The sequence below is a fragment of the Papaver somniferum genome, chromosome 6 (assembly GCF_003573695.1).
Source record: "Papaver somniferum cultivar HN1 chromosome 6, ASM357369v1, whole genome shotgun sequence".
Lineage (NCBI taxonomy): Eukaryota > Viridiplantae > Streptophyta > Magnoliopsida > Ranunculales > Papaveraceae > Papaver > Papaver somniferum.
Window position 1 is genome coordinate 124,677,802 of NC_039363.1, and position 13,440 is coordinate 124,691,241.

Here is a 13,440-nt window from a genome sequence, read left to right on the forward strand (position 1 = left end):
ACGCCAGCCCACTCGATCAAAAATTTGGGTTTAGTCGTCCACTGCGGTTGCTCTTAGTGCTTCAAAAACAAATTTGGTTGTGTGGGGAGTAATAGTAGAAAGAATACAAAAAAAAAAAAAGTAAAAAGAAAAAAGAAAAAATTGTTCAATGGAAGAAGAAGTTTCTCCAAGGAAGGTCATCTTAAAGAGATTTAGAGAGCTTTTCTCCTAATTTCCTCTCTATGATGCACCTCATTCTCCTATAGAGTAAGCGTCCAATAAAATCATGAGTAAACCTTTGTAAGGTAGGGATGAGAACAAGAGCAAACTGACTTGGGAGATGAGTCTCTTAGTGAATGGTATACAAACCTAAGAAGAAAATGGGAGGGAGTGGATTAGGCATCAGCAGCTCAGGCGACTGGTCGATCATCGTTGGTGGTCGGGTCGGATCAGCAGCTCGATGGATCAAGCATGGGCGGCTGCTCCGAACTGGACAGCTACGGTAGGGCGGGATGTATTTGGCAGGGGTGTCATCGGGGAAGTGGATTAGTTCGGAGATTGAAAACATGACGGAAAGCCGAATTATCGGCATCGAGAAGGTTCGAGCGAAGAGTGTTCCTCTTGGCAACAAGGGCGCTTAGGCGGTCTGGTCATGCCGGCGGGACATCTAATGTCTGCAGCACTCACAATCTAAACGGTGCGATTAACTCAAACCCAAAACCACCCAACCCTAACAAAGGGAACAAAAGGATCATTTTCACTGGTTTAGGCATCGGGAGTTAAGGCATGTTAATAAAATTTAACTGGCAAAAGGGCATTGCCATATTCCGAAGTGAAGTCATCTTTGTGGAGACAAATTATATGCGAAAAGACTAAGGCATATACTTTTTTACTTCATGTTCAGACTGAAGATCCCATAGGAAGAAGTTCGCGGTAGAAAATGGCGAAATCAAGAGTTGAGTGCCACATGTTTGTTGTCTTTCAAGTTAGAGATGGATCGAGAGTTAGGTTTTGCAAAAACTATTCGCTAGATAGCAAATCCAAGACTATATAAAATCAATCTGCAGAAGCAAGATGATATTATGGTTTTAAGGGAGTTAACTGGCAATTTAGAAGAAGATTGGATAACTAAAAGTAATACATACTTAGGTTGAAACACGATATTAAAGATGTGCATTTATTGGCTGGTGGGGAGGATAGTCTGTCGGGTGAATTATAAAAAAATTGATGGAGGAAATTGAGAATTAAAACTTTGATAGACTGCAGGGGAAGTAAAATGATTTCAGCTAAAGTTTCATTTATTGTTTGGGTGTACATGTATAAGCTAATGCCATCTAGAAGTATGTTGCAGTCTGGTTATTTTTGCTTCCAACTTGTGTGTATTGTGAAACAATAAAGTCAAGACAAGTGATCTTTTCTTGCATTGAAAATGGGTAATCGGTTTGTGTAATTATTTCTTCTCAGTATGATACAATAAAAGGGTGTCTTTTGAAACTTTGGAAAAGCAGCCGAGAGTTGGAATAATTACTAGATTCAACATAAAGTAAATCACGGTATGAGGTGTATTGTCATATGTCATAGTATGGGAACCGTCGAGGGAGATGGTTCACGAGTACACGAAGGACCTGCCCAGGATATTGTCCCCACTTAGCCATTATGGTCATCCAGCAATGTAAGACTTTTCACGGACAGCGTTGCGTTCATCCACCAGCACTTCCCAATAGGTCAACCATCCTAAATTACTCAAATCCTTGCACACTTAACTTTTTTTTCTAACTCTAAATCTAATTGCGTTGAAAAGGCCTTAGTGTTAGTACAGTTAAACTATTATTTATATTTCATTCAGCGAAACCTACTTGCTGAGTCAGAGTATTATAATACCATCATCTTAAATTACAGCCATCCTCAGCTCCAGAATATATACAACCCCAAATATCTGACGTTTCCCGATACTATGGAATGGTACCTGGACCAAACCGACCAGTATACTATGGAATGGTACCTGGACAATTAGATATCAAAGATGGCCGATGAGACAGCGAAAAGAGCTAGGATCAGCTAAATCCTTTCCATCTGTGAGGAGTAATTTAAGATGTGTATCCATTGGAAAGGATGAAACACGAGCTCATGTGAGAGTGCTTAAGGATATCTAGGACATATTTTCGCTGAAAAAGAAAAATAACCTTAGGGATCGAGAAGCTTCAATACCTAAAAAATATAGTAGACGACCAAAATCCTTGATGGAGAAATGAGATGCAAGTCGTGACTTGAGTGAGTTAATAAAATCATCATTTGTGCCAGTGATAATGATATCATCAACGTAAACGAGAATAAATCTGGATATTATGTCTCGATGATATGTGAAGAGCGAGTTATCACATAAATATTTCTGGAAACCTTCAGTTATCAAAACTGATGAGAGTTTTGCAAACCATTGACGAGAAGCTTGCTTAACACCATAAAGAGATTTCTTAAGTTTAAAAACTTTAGACTCACCTTTGCGTGCCAAACCTAGAGGAATCTTTACATATATTTCTTCATCAAGATCTCCTTGAATAAATGAATTGTTTACGTTTAGCTGATGCAGAGACCAACCTATGATGATTGCAACAGACAATAAGACTCGAACAGTGACCAGTTTGGCTACCAGAGCAAAATTATCATAATAGTCAATCCTTTCTTGCTGAGTATATCCATTTTCTACGATACGCGTTTTATAACGTTCAACTGTACCATCGGGATTAAATTTTATCTTAAAAACCCATTTGCAGCCAATGGTTGTTTTACTAGTTGGTAAGTCAACCATATTCCAAGTATTGTTGGCTTCTAAAGCAATGATCTCTTTAGCCATGGATGCACGCCATTTAGGACATTTAGTTACCTATGAAAAAGATTTTGATTCTTTGGTGAGAATGACTCCAGCAATAAAGGATTTATGAAATGGAGTGAAATTATCAAAAGACAAGTAATTAGTCACTGGATAAACTGAAGTTGATGTACATTAAGTTGGGGAACAATGATAATATTTTATATAGACATGAGGATTTCGAACACGAGATGGTCGTGAAGTTGTTGGAGGAATGACAAATTCCGATAATGGGACTACATGAGGAATATGTTGCAAGACAGATGGAGAAATAGAATTGTTGTCCGGAGAAGGTGAGGGCTCTGGAGAAGAGGCACCTGAAGGTATCGAAATAGGACCTAACGGTGATGTTGTAGGTGATGGACTTGGATCAATATCAGGATGCATGAATTCACAGTTAGGTTGTGAATGAGATACAATAGACTGCATAGAATTGTCAGTCAATGAAAGAAGTGAATGAAAAATGGAGTCATAGTAAGCAGGATCAGGATGTTGTACCTGTATAGGTTTTAACACAGGTGAAAAACTTGATAAATCATGAAAGGGAAAAACGTTTTCATGAAATACCACATCCCTGGAAGTATAAGTTGATTTAGATTCAAAATCATTAACAACATATCCTTTTTGACCATACGGGTATCCAACAAGAAATCCTATCTTGGCACGTTGGTCAAATTTGTGAGAAATTCTTGTATTTCTCCCAAAACATACGCAACCAAATACCCGTAGGTAAGAATAATCTGGTGGTTTCTGTAGCAACATCTCATGCGGTGTTTTATGAGATAAAATTGGAATTTGCATCTTATTGATCAAGTATGTAGCAACAAGGACACATTTTCCCCAAAAAAAAAGAGGCGAGTTAGATTAAAACTGTAATGTTCGTGCTACATTGAGAAGGTGGCGGTGTTTTCTCTCGACAACGACATTCTGTTGTAGAGTATATAAACACAACCCGGTGGACCAGACGATGGAAGTAGTACCGTCGATTGATGTAAAATACCATGTTGATGAAACCATGATTGTAGTTCATTAGATTTGAACTTGGACCCATTTTCAGAATGGAAAGCCTGTAGCTGTGGGATGAGCAATGTATGGATTCCAAAGGAGATACTGGAAATTTTGTGACCAAATATTATTCATAACAAAAGAGAAAAATTATTTAAGAAACTCCAAGGTTTTTGATTTGACTTTCATTAGGTACACCCAAGTGCATCTAGTATAACTGTTGACAATTGTAAGAAAATATTTTGCACCAGTGAGTGGTTCAGTTGCAAAAGGACCCCATATATTAGCATGGATTAATTGAAAAGGATGTGAAGATGAAGAAGTACTTTTACTAAACTAAAGACGAGTTTGTTTCGCCCGAGGGAATACATCACATGAGTGACTAAACTGAGAGATAATATAATTAAATTTGCTAACTAAAAAAAGAAAATAATCCACACTTGGATGGCCGAGACGGCGATGCCATGTATCAATATGTTTATTTGTAGCTAAAGATAAAGCAAATGACTGAAAGATAAAATGGTAGAGGCCGACAATGCACCTACTCCATCCAATCTCCTTGTTCGTGTGACGATCCTGAAAGATGCAAGACTTTTGTGAGAATTTGATACAATAATTTGATGTACTAGTCAGTTGACTGACTGAGGTTAGATTAAATTTGAAACTCGGAATATGCATGTAAGACATCGAGTAGTTTAATAGTTGGAGATAAATCTACACTTCCAATGTGTTTCACAGAGGTATTAGATCCATATGGTAATTGGACACTGATTGGTTTAGTAATCCAGGAATATGTAGTAAAAAAAGAAAGAGAATAACAGATGTAGTGAGTTGCACCACGATCTACGTACTATCCATACATGAGCGGAACAAGACAAGACAGTACCTGCAAAGTTGGCAGATGGGATTGAGTCTGCGGCTTCATGTTCTGGATCGAGAAGAGAAAGCAATCGAGCATATTGTGCAGCACTGATAGCAGGTGCAGGTGCATTGACAGCAACAAGAACATGAGTATCTGAATCTCGCGACTTTGGAAAATCTTTTGGGTACCCATTCAATTTCCAGCAAGTCTGCTTGGTATGTCCATGCTTGTTACAATGGTTACAAAATGGCCGCGGGCGTTTATTGTTTCCATTGTTGGTAAAGGATGCGTCTTTGATTCCTTGGGTCACTGCGAGTAACATTCAGAGTTGCTGATTCAACAGAAATGATATAAGAGAAATTGATACCTTGTTGTTTTTCTTCTTGTCTGACATGGTTATGTATCTGGGCAGGTGACGGCATAGGCTCCATCAACAATGTCTGGATGCGCAGTTGAGAAAATCAATCATGCGATCCTTGAAGATCTGATGTGGAAGATCTGATGCATATCCAATGTGGTTGGAAGATCTGATGCATATCCAATCAGATCTTCCACATTGGACACGGCATAGGCTTCCAACCAAATCATCACAGCGTGTCCAATGTGGAAGATCTGATGCATATGTTGGTGTTTTGACTGTGCCATCGATGTAGCATGTCTTACCCTTTGCACCTAGGGCTTTAGTCATGCCTCTTTCCAAATACAGTAGTTCTCACTGTTGAGCAGAGGAGTGAAGATCACGATGGTAAGATTATCATCTGGATGTATATAATAAGGACTGGTTGGAGAAATACATGAATCCTTGTTAGAAGCAGTGGTGCTTGGAGATGCCATTGAAGGGTTTAGCTCGCCTTCGACAGCAAGGAAGATGTAGAGAGAGAAAAACTCTAACCTAACTCAAATATGGTATAGAGAATTTTTGTGGATGAATTTATATCTCTCACAACCGTATAGAGATCTGTTTGTTGGTCTGAATATAGGAAGATTAATAGCCAAATAGTTATCGAGCTAAAAGGATGGAAGACTGACTTGACTAGTGACTTTGTTACAACAACCTAATTAAGGTGATGATACTGTGCAACAAACTTAATATAGCTAGGGGGTGTACACCATGGTATCTGACCTAGATAGAGTCATTCGTCCTCCGAATGGATTAGCTCGGCTTTTGCTAACCATCGGTAGTTTGACAATTGTTCCAGCGGATCCGATTAAAGAAAATGTTACAGTATCACTAATCCATTTATTAATATCTGACGTTCTTAACGGACCTAACTGTCTCCTTTGGAATATAGTTCTGGAGAAGAAGTCGTTGTCATCAAAAATGGGACGTAAGAAGGAAGCCAGCTATACTCCACTTAGAACAGGAGGCAGGCATCTTACGTCTGTGTCCCCTTAATACTCTTCCCCAAAAGAACAGGCATCTCTTTTGGTATTCTCGATTAAGAAATTAGAGTGTGGTACAACGACACCCTATGCCAGTGCCACTCTCCGCTTATTCTTTATTTTTATTTGTTTTTTTAATTTTCTTACTTGCCCTGATTCTCGGTTTTGTTAGCCGTATGCACCATCGTACTACACCCCACCACCCCCTCGTGCATTTCCCATATTCCTTCCTGCTGGTTCCATAAACGTGGGTAGATACTGTCCTCCGTATTTTTGAATTCTGTAGATCTTCTTCTTCTCTTTTAATCACGTGAATCGAGTATTTAGATCAGTTAAGCAAAACAGCTAGCTAAAGGAACACAGAAACTTTGAAAAAGAGCCCGCCAACTTTGAAAAGATGATAAAAATTCTTGAATTCTCAGCTAAGTAATACTTGGCTGACATTTTAAAAGTTGGATCGGTACTGGTACATGTTGATGTAGTTTGTAGTATTAAACTAATGAGTTATCTTCTGTTTCATTAGTAGTTGTTAATTAGTAATTAGCATGTAAACAGTAATCTCATCTTTTGAAATTGTCAATCTCCTATAAAGGGTTATATTTCTTCCTTGATCTGATTAACTAGACTGTCAACAGCTGCTCCAACTTTTACTTTATTACTGAAAACTTTTGGTACCCGAAACTGGTCAGTTAAATGCATTTTCAGCCAAATTTTGGTGATTCTAGTGATTTAGTTGGCCAGGGGTTGAACACTCGTGTTATAGGTTAGAGGTTCGACTACTCTCCCTCGAATTTGGAAAGAAAAAGAAATAAAATAAAAGAAACCAAATTACGAAACAGAAAACGACGTTGGTACCTTTTGTTTTCTTGGGGGAGCCCATAATCATATAGGCTTTAGACGCAAACGACTATATTAGCTGGTTCCAATTATTGGAGGATTCAAAAACAAAAAAAAAGTTGAAGGATAGTGAGACACTACTGTATCTGTGCATTGATTTCTAGAATATAGAGGGTATATACATGGATAACACCCATAATCCTGTTTTCTATACTGATTAGTGATGTGAGAAACCTGTTGCTGATAGCTTCAATTGATGAATGACGACATATCATCACTAAAAGACAGCAGAAGCCGTTGTTAATTAACAAGGCTAGTAATGCTAACAATAATTTGTTGGCCTTCATCAACCACTCCTTTCCCATTCGTTCATGTCAACATCGTTTGTTCTGCTTCTCTCATCTATTCTTTGGAACAAACAGCTGGGAAAATATATCTATAATACTAGATATAGATAGTCATCAAATCGGTTGATCTTAGTTCATTTATGTAAATGTTTAATAGCCTCCATCAACCACTAACGTTGTCTTACTTACCTTCGTCATCTCTCTTCCAATAATTTTGGGTATCTATTTGACATATCTTCGAGATCTTGTCCGGTTATGTGGTATAACTGGTTCAAACCAGTAGGATAAAGGGTTAGTTTCGGAAAAATTTGAAATTCTGGTTTAGGAGACTCCTCGACCAAAGACTTTATTACTGTACTACAGTGATATATGTGCTTTTCACAAATCAACTATGTCGAATAAAAAAAAAACAAGTATACATTGGCTAAAGGTAGAGATTTTTCAATTCCAGCAAACCAACTTTGTGGGAATGCACTGATGCAATCTAAAACCATTGCAGGACCACAATTTTCTGTTGGCACGGGATATAACACGACCGGCAAATCAGTCATCATCATAAGCAAAGAAATGCATGGGTTTGGTTGGTAATTAACAACCCCTAACCAAGATTAGAGCAGATAAAGCTAATCTGTCTTGTTCTCCATTTATATACTCCTCATATGATATATATACATCCCACTATCTAAAAGCAACAAATCTATAGATTATGGTACTAATCAAAATGTACCAAGGAATATACTCTTGTTCTTCATGCAATAGACTGTCAGCTGATTGGCCCATCTTGTATTATTAGTGGAACATGCACCGGATAATTGGTTGATACACTGTATTTAAGTAACTAACTAGGGAAGACTTTAAGATTAGACATTAGTGATGGTCTGAAAAAAGTGATTATTAGGTTAATCTAGTCTATATTATACTATATAATAGTGTTTGGATTAGAGAGAAAAATTAATTTTTTTTAAGAGATATGCTCAACTAATCAGTATAGAGAGCGTATGCTAATGCCACCCATCCATAAACACATCCACAAGAAAAAATATTAGCTCCTCCCAATTCTTTATCTTGCTTGGGTAGTGGGGTTGCTTAGTGGAAGAAAAAGCATAGTATGTGATTGACAAAACAAATTAAGAGAGGTGATTAAGAAGTTTAACTAATCAAAAAAATATGCTTTACTTGATATTGGAAGATTAGTGGCCATTTTTATGGATTTAAAAAACTTTAAGATCTGGATTAATTGGTAGTTAAGTAATCACGACTTGACTAATTAACTTTAGTGTACTTGGTGAATGAATAAAGTTGTGTTAATTTAGGGGTACATGACAAAGCTAACCAATGGTATTCATCAACCAAGAATACACCAAGTTACGGGCATATTTCTTTTTCCCTCCTTTACGTTTTAATATGCGTTTCTTTTTTCTTTTGTGGTGTACACACTTGATGGAATCTAAGCAACATCCTCTCTTTTTTTTCCTTCAGTCCCGACACTCGCAATATTTGTTTTTAAAAAAATTTGGTTGGGATAGCCAGGTGCTTAACTAAGAATGAAACCGGATTATGCTTCATATTCCCTCTTTACTTGAACTACTTTTTTGAAATTCTTAGCGAATTAAACACCAAAGAATTATGCACCATATATACATCAGTAAAGTTGGAACCATGCGTAGTACTGTACGTTCTAGTCTGGCCAGCTTTTTTGGGTTCTAGTGACCGAGGGGCAGAGACTTTTATGTCCACAGTGTGCGTCTTCAAGATCGCTAATAGGGGGACTGATTTACCAGCAGGTGTATAAAATCTATATAAGACTTAGACAAACAATTTTTTTTATATATGCGGAAATGGTACACCCCAAACAAACGGGTACCCTCTATTAACAGCCATGCATGTTGGTTTTAAAGTGTTGGTACTCTGGATAATCCTTTTCGATAGGTGCACATCTTTGTTATGCCTTTTGCTGGTGGCTAGCCCTGAGAATTGTTCGCATCGGTAGCTCGATAGTGCTGGAGCGATCGATGGGATTCCTTCGTACTGACACTCTCTTTTGACATGATCATTACATGTCTACATCCATTAATAAACTGTTGAAATTTGTCTCACTACCAGTAGGAATCTTTAGGTGTGCATGTCGACAATAAAATAAGCAAGTTTGAGCTTTCCCGGTCATCATCTTCTTTGAATGGAGAAGTTGTTCCATGTCCAGAATAATTTCAAATTATTATTATTCAACCATATAAACAAAATTTGTGGCTATGTGTCTTCTATGACTATACATTTAACTTGGAAATAAAAAGTTAGATCAAAAATTTGGAAAAAAAAACACATCTTAGTACGTATATATATTCTTCAAAACTAATTCGTGGAATTCAATAACAATAAAACGCCGATACATTTTGAAGACTGAGTACTACTGACTGCAACTACATGACTCAATATCACATCTTAATAGAGGTTATTCGTACCTGTCCCCTCATGTTTGGCATCAAATTATTAGTTTTGTCAAGTGGAATCAAACACTTTATTACTGTAACAATAACAAAAGTTGGCCGTATGCATCCATAGGTTGTTTGTCTGTTATATATCCAAGTGAAAACCAGTACAGCCACAAATTAATTGATTGACATTGTGCATGATTGGTTTCAGGTGGTTATAGCCATAGGAAAGAATCAGAGTGCACCACTCGGCAGTTACTTTCTCAGGTGGTTATGTGACGTGTTTACAACCGATTATTTTTCCGATAGATCCGTATTTAACCCGGGATATTTTGCTCAAGAATGATTAAAATATCACAATGTGCATAAGCATATAGTTAAAAAGATGGACATTTTAGCGCAATTCTTGGATATTGCAAAAAAGTCACACTACGGGAAAAATATACATCTACAACTGGAGATTTACAACTCTTCGCTAAACATCGTAGAAAGTCCTATGTTTTACAACTGGTTTCAAAGGAAGAGTTGTCGTATATCATCACTGCCAACCCTTAGGAAACAAGGGGTTGCGCTAAGAAAACAAACGACAACTCCTTAAGCAAAAGAGTTGTGACGACATTTAGCTATAACAACTCTGTTCCATAAAGGAAGTGACTAAGCCTATCACAATTTTTACAAGAGTTGTTGAAGAAAACCAAAATATGATGATGAAAAATAGTGTTAGAGGGGAGATTCGAACATGAAACTACTGCATGGAAGTCTAGATCATCAACTATCCTTAAAGTTGACAAGTTTTGATTTGTTTTTCTTTTTTTTTAATAAAAACGTATAACGATACTTATAAGTGTTGTTGAAGTGAAATATAGAATGTTGGAAAAAATGAGGTTAGAGGGGAGATTCGAACATGAATCTACTGCATGGAAGTCTAGCTCATCAACCATCCTTACTGTTCATAATTTTTGGCTTTTTTCTTTTAATAAGAATGTATAACAACACTTATAAGTGTTGTTGAAGTAAAAATATAGAACGTTGGAAGAAATGAGGATGGAGGGATTTGATCCTCATCCTCCTGCATAGAAGTATACACCACTAACCATACCTACACTATCACATGTTCTGTTAAGTTTGTGGTTCTTTAATACACTAACTTTATTACAACCCTTCATAAAAGTTGTAAAACAAAATGTAATGCTCAAAAATAATGCTCAGGTGACTGAGCCGCAAACAGCGCGAAGCCTTCTCTGTAAACAATCACATACATGCCTTCTCTGTAAACAATCACATACATACCTTCTCTGTAAACAATCACATACATTTTTCTCTGTAAACAATCACATACATTCTTCTCTGTAAGCATTGGCATCGCATAAGACAAATACTTCTCAAACTGCTCTCCTATTCCTTGGCAAAATCTGGCACATTCTGCAATCACAACAACTTCACCAAAGAGGGTTAAGTTCAATATGTAACTTCCCTTCTAAAACCATATAACTCAAATTTCAAAACACTAAGTTCCAAAGTCAACACATATCCTCAGTAGATTACTGATCGATCTGGGTAATAGACCCTTTATATGGAAATGGATGGTTGTGATGAAAGTTTTTCTACATCCCTTTCCACAACTCTTAAGAAAAGTCGTCGTAAGGATACGACAAATTTTTCTCACTTCTGCAGAATTTTTCTTACTTCTGCCAAAAATTTCTCACTTCAGCAAAAAAATATTTTGTTATCCGGTTCTGCAAAAAATTTCTCACTTCTGCAAAAAAAAAAAAAAAAGTTGGGTTAAATCACTAACTTAAGGTTATTAAGATTGGTAGAAATATCCGAAAACTTTTTCAGGACCAAAATCGTGAACCTGGAAGTTCGAAGTTATTGAGAATATTCTCATGGAATCTTACCAGTAAATGGTTGGATTCATCGTTTTTGCGAACTTTCAGACTTATATAGTAGTCCGCTCCTGACCAGGTTTCAATCTCGGAGGCATTTTCTTTCTCGATGTTGACGAATTTTTGTGTGTTTAAGGTTTCTGAGAATATTCCTATGGAATCTTACCCATGAATGGTTGGATTAATCATTTTTGCGAACTGTCAGACTTATATAGTAGTCCCCTCCTGGCCAGGTTTCGATCTCGGAGCCATGGTATGCATAAAATATGCCAAAATAGGGTTTGTTTAAGGTTTCGGGAAATATTCCAGAGGAATGTTACCTGTAAATGGATGGATTCATCGTTCTTACGAAGTTTCCGACTTATATTAGTCCACTCACGGCCAGGTTACGATCTCAGAGCCAGGGTATGCATACAATATGCCAGAATATCTAGGGTTTGTTTAAGGTTTCGGAGAATATTCCTAAGGAATCTTACTTGTAGATGATGGATTCATCGTTTTTACCAAGTTTTCGACTTATAGTACTCCACTCACGGGCAGGTCTTGATCTCGGAGCCAGCGTATGCATACAATATGCTAGAATATGGTTTGTTTAAGGTTTCGGGGAATATTTCGAAGGAATCTTACCTGTAAATTGACGGATTCATCGTTCTTACGAAGTTTCCGACTTATAGTAGTCCACTCACGGCTATGTTTCGATCTCAAAGCCGGGGTATACATACAATATGCCAGAATAGGGTTTGTTTAATGTTTCGGGGAATATACTCCAAATGAATCTTGCCTGTAAATGGATGGATTCATCGTTCTTAATTACGAAGTTTCCGACTTATAATAGTTCACTCACGTCCAGGTTTCGATCTCGGGGCCAGGGTATGCATACAATATGCTAGAATAGCTAGGGTTTGTTTAAGGTTTCGGAGAATATTCAAAAGGAATCTTACTTGTAGATGATGGATTCATCGTTTTTACCAAGTTTTCGACTTATAGTACTCCACCCACGACCAGGTTTTGATCTCGGAGCCAGGGTATGCATACAATATGCCAGAATATGGTTTGTTTAAGGTTTCAGGGAATATTCCGAAGGAATCTTACATGTAAATGGACGGATTCATCGTTCTTACGAAGTTTCCGACTTATAGTAGTCCACTCACGAATGGGTTTCGATCTCAAAGACAGAGTATGCATACAATGTGCCAGAATAGGGTTTTTTTTAAGGTTTCGGAGGATATCCCGAAGGAATCTTACATATGAACATATGGATTCATTGTTCTTATCAAGTTTACGACTTATAGTAGTCTACTCACAGCCAGGTTTTGATCTCGGAGCCACTTTCTTTCTCTAAGTCGCCATAAAAGGGTTTGCTTAAGGTTTCATCGTTCTTACGAAGTTTTCGACTTGTAGTAGTCCAAGTTTCGAGCTCGGAGCCACTTTCTTTCTCGAAGTCACCAGAAAAGGGTTTGTGTTAAGGTTTCAGAGAATACTCCATGGAATCCTACCGAATATTGGTTAAATTCGTCGTTCTTACTAATTTTCCGACTAGTTTGAAGTATGAACCCTCCCGGAGCTTGTTGGCTCAAAGTTTGTATGTTGTTATACCACATTTTAATTTCGAATCAAGACTAAGCTTCATATTTATCTATTTCGATGATGTATAATGGTAAGTTTGAAGTCAGAACCCTCCCGGAGCTTCTTGTCTCATAGTTTGTATGATGTTATACCACATTTGAAGTTTGAATGGACACTGCGCTTCATATTTATCGATTTCGGTGATGTATCCAGCTAAGTTTGAAGTTAGGACCATCCAGAATTTCGTGGTCCATCTCTAGTAATCTTATAACCTTAGTTT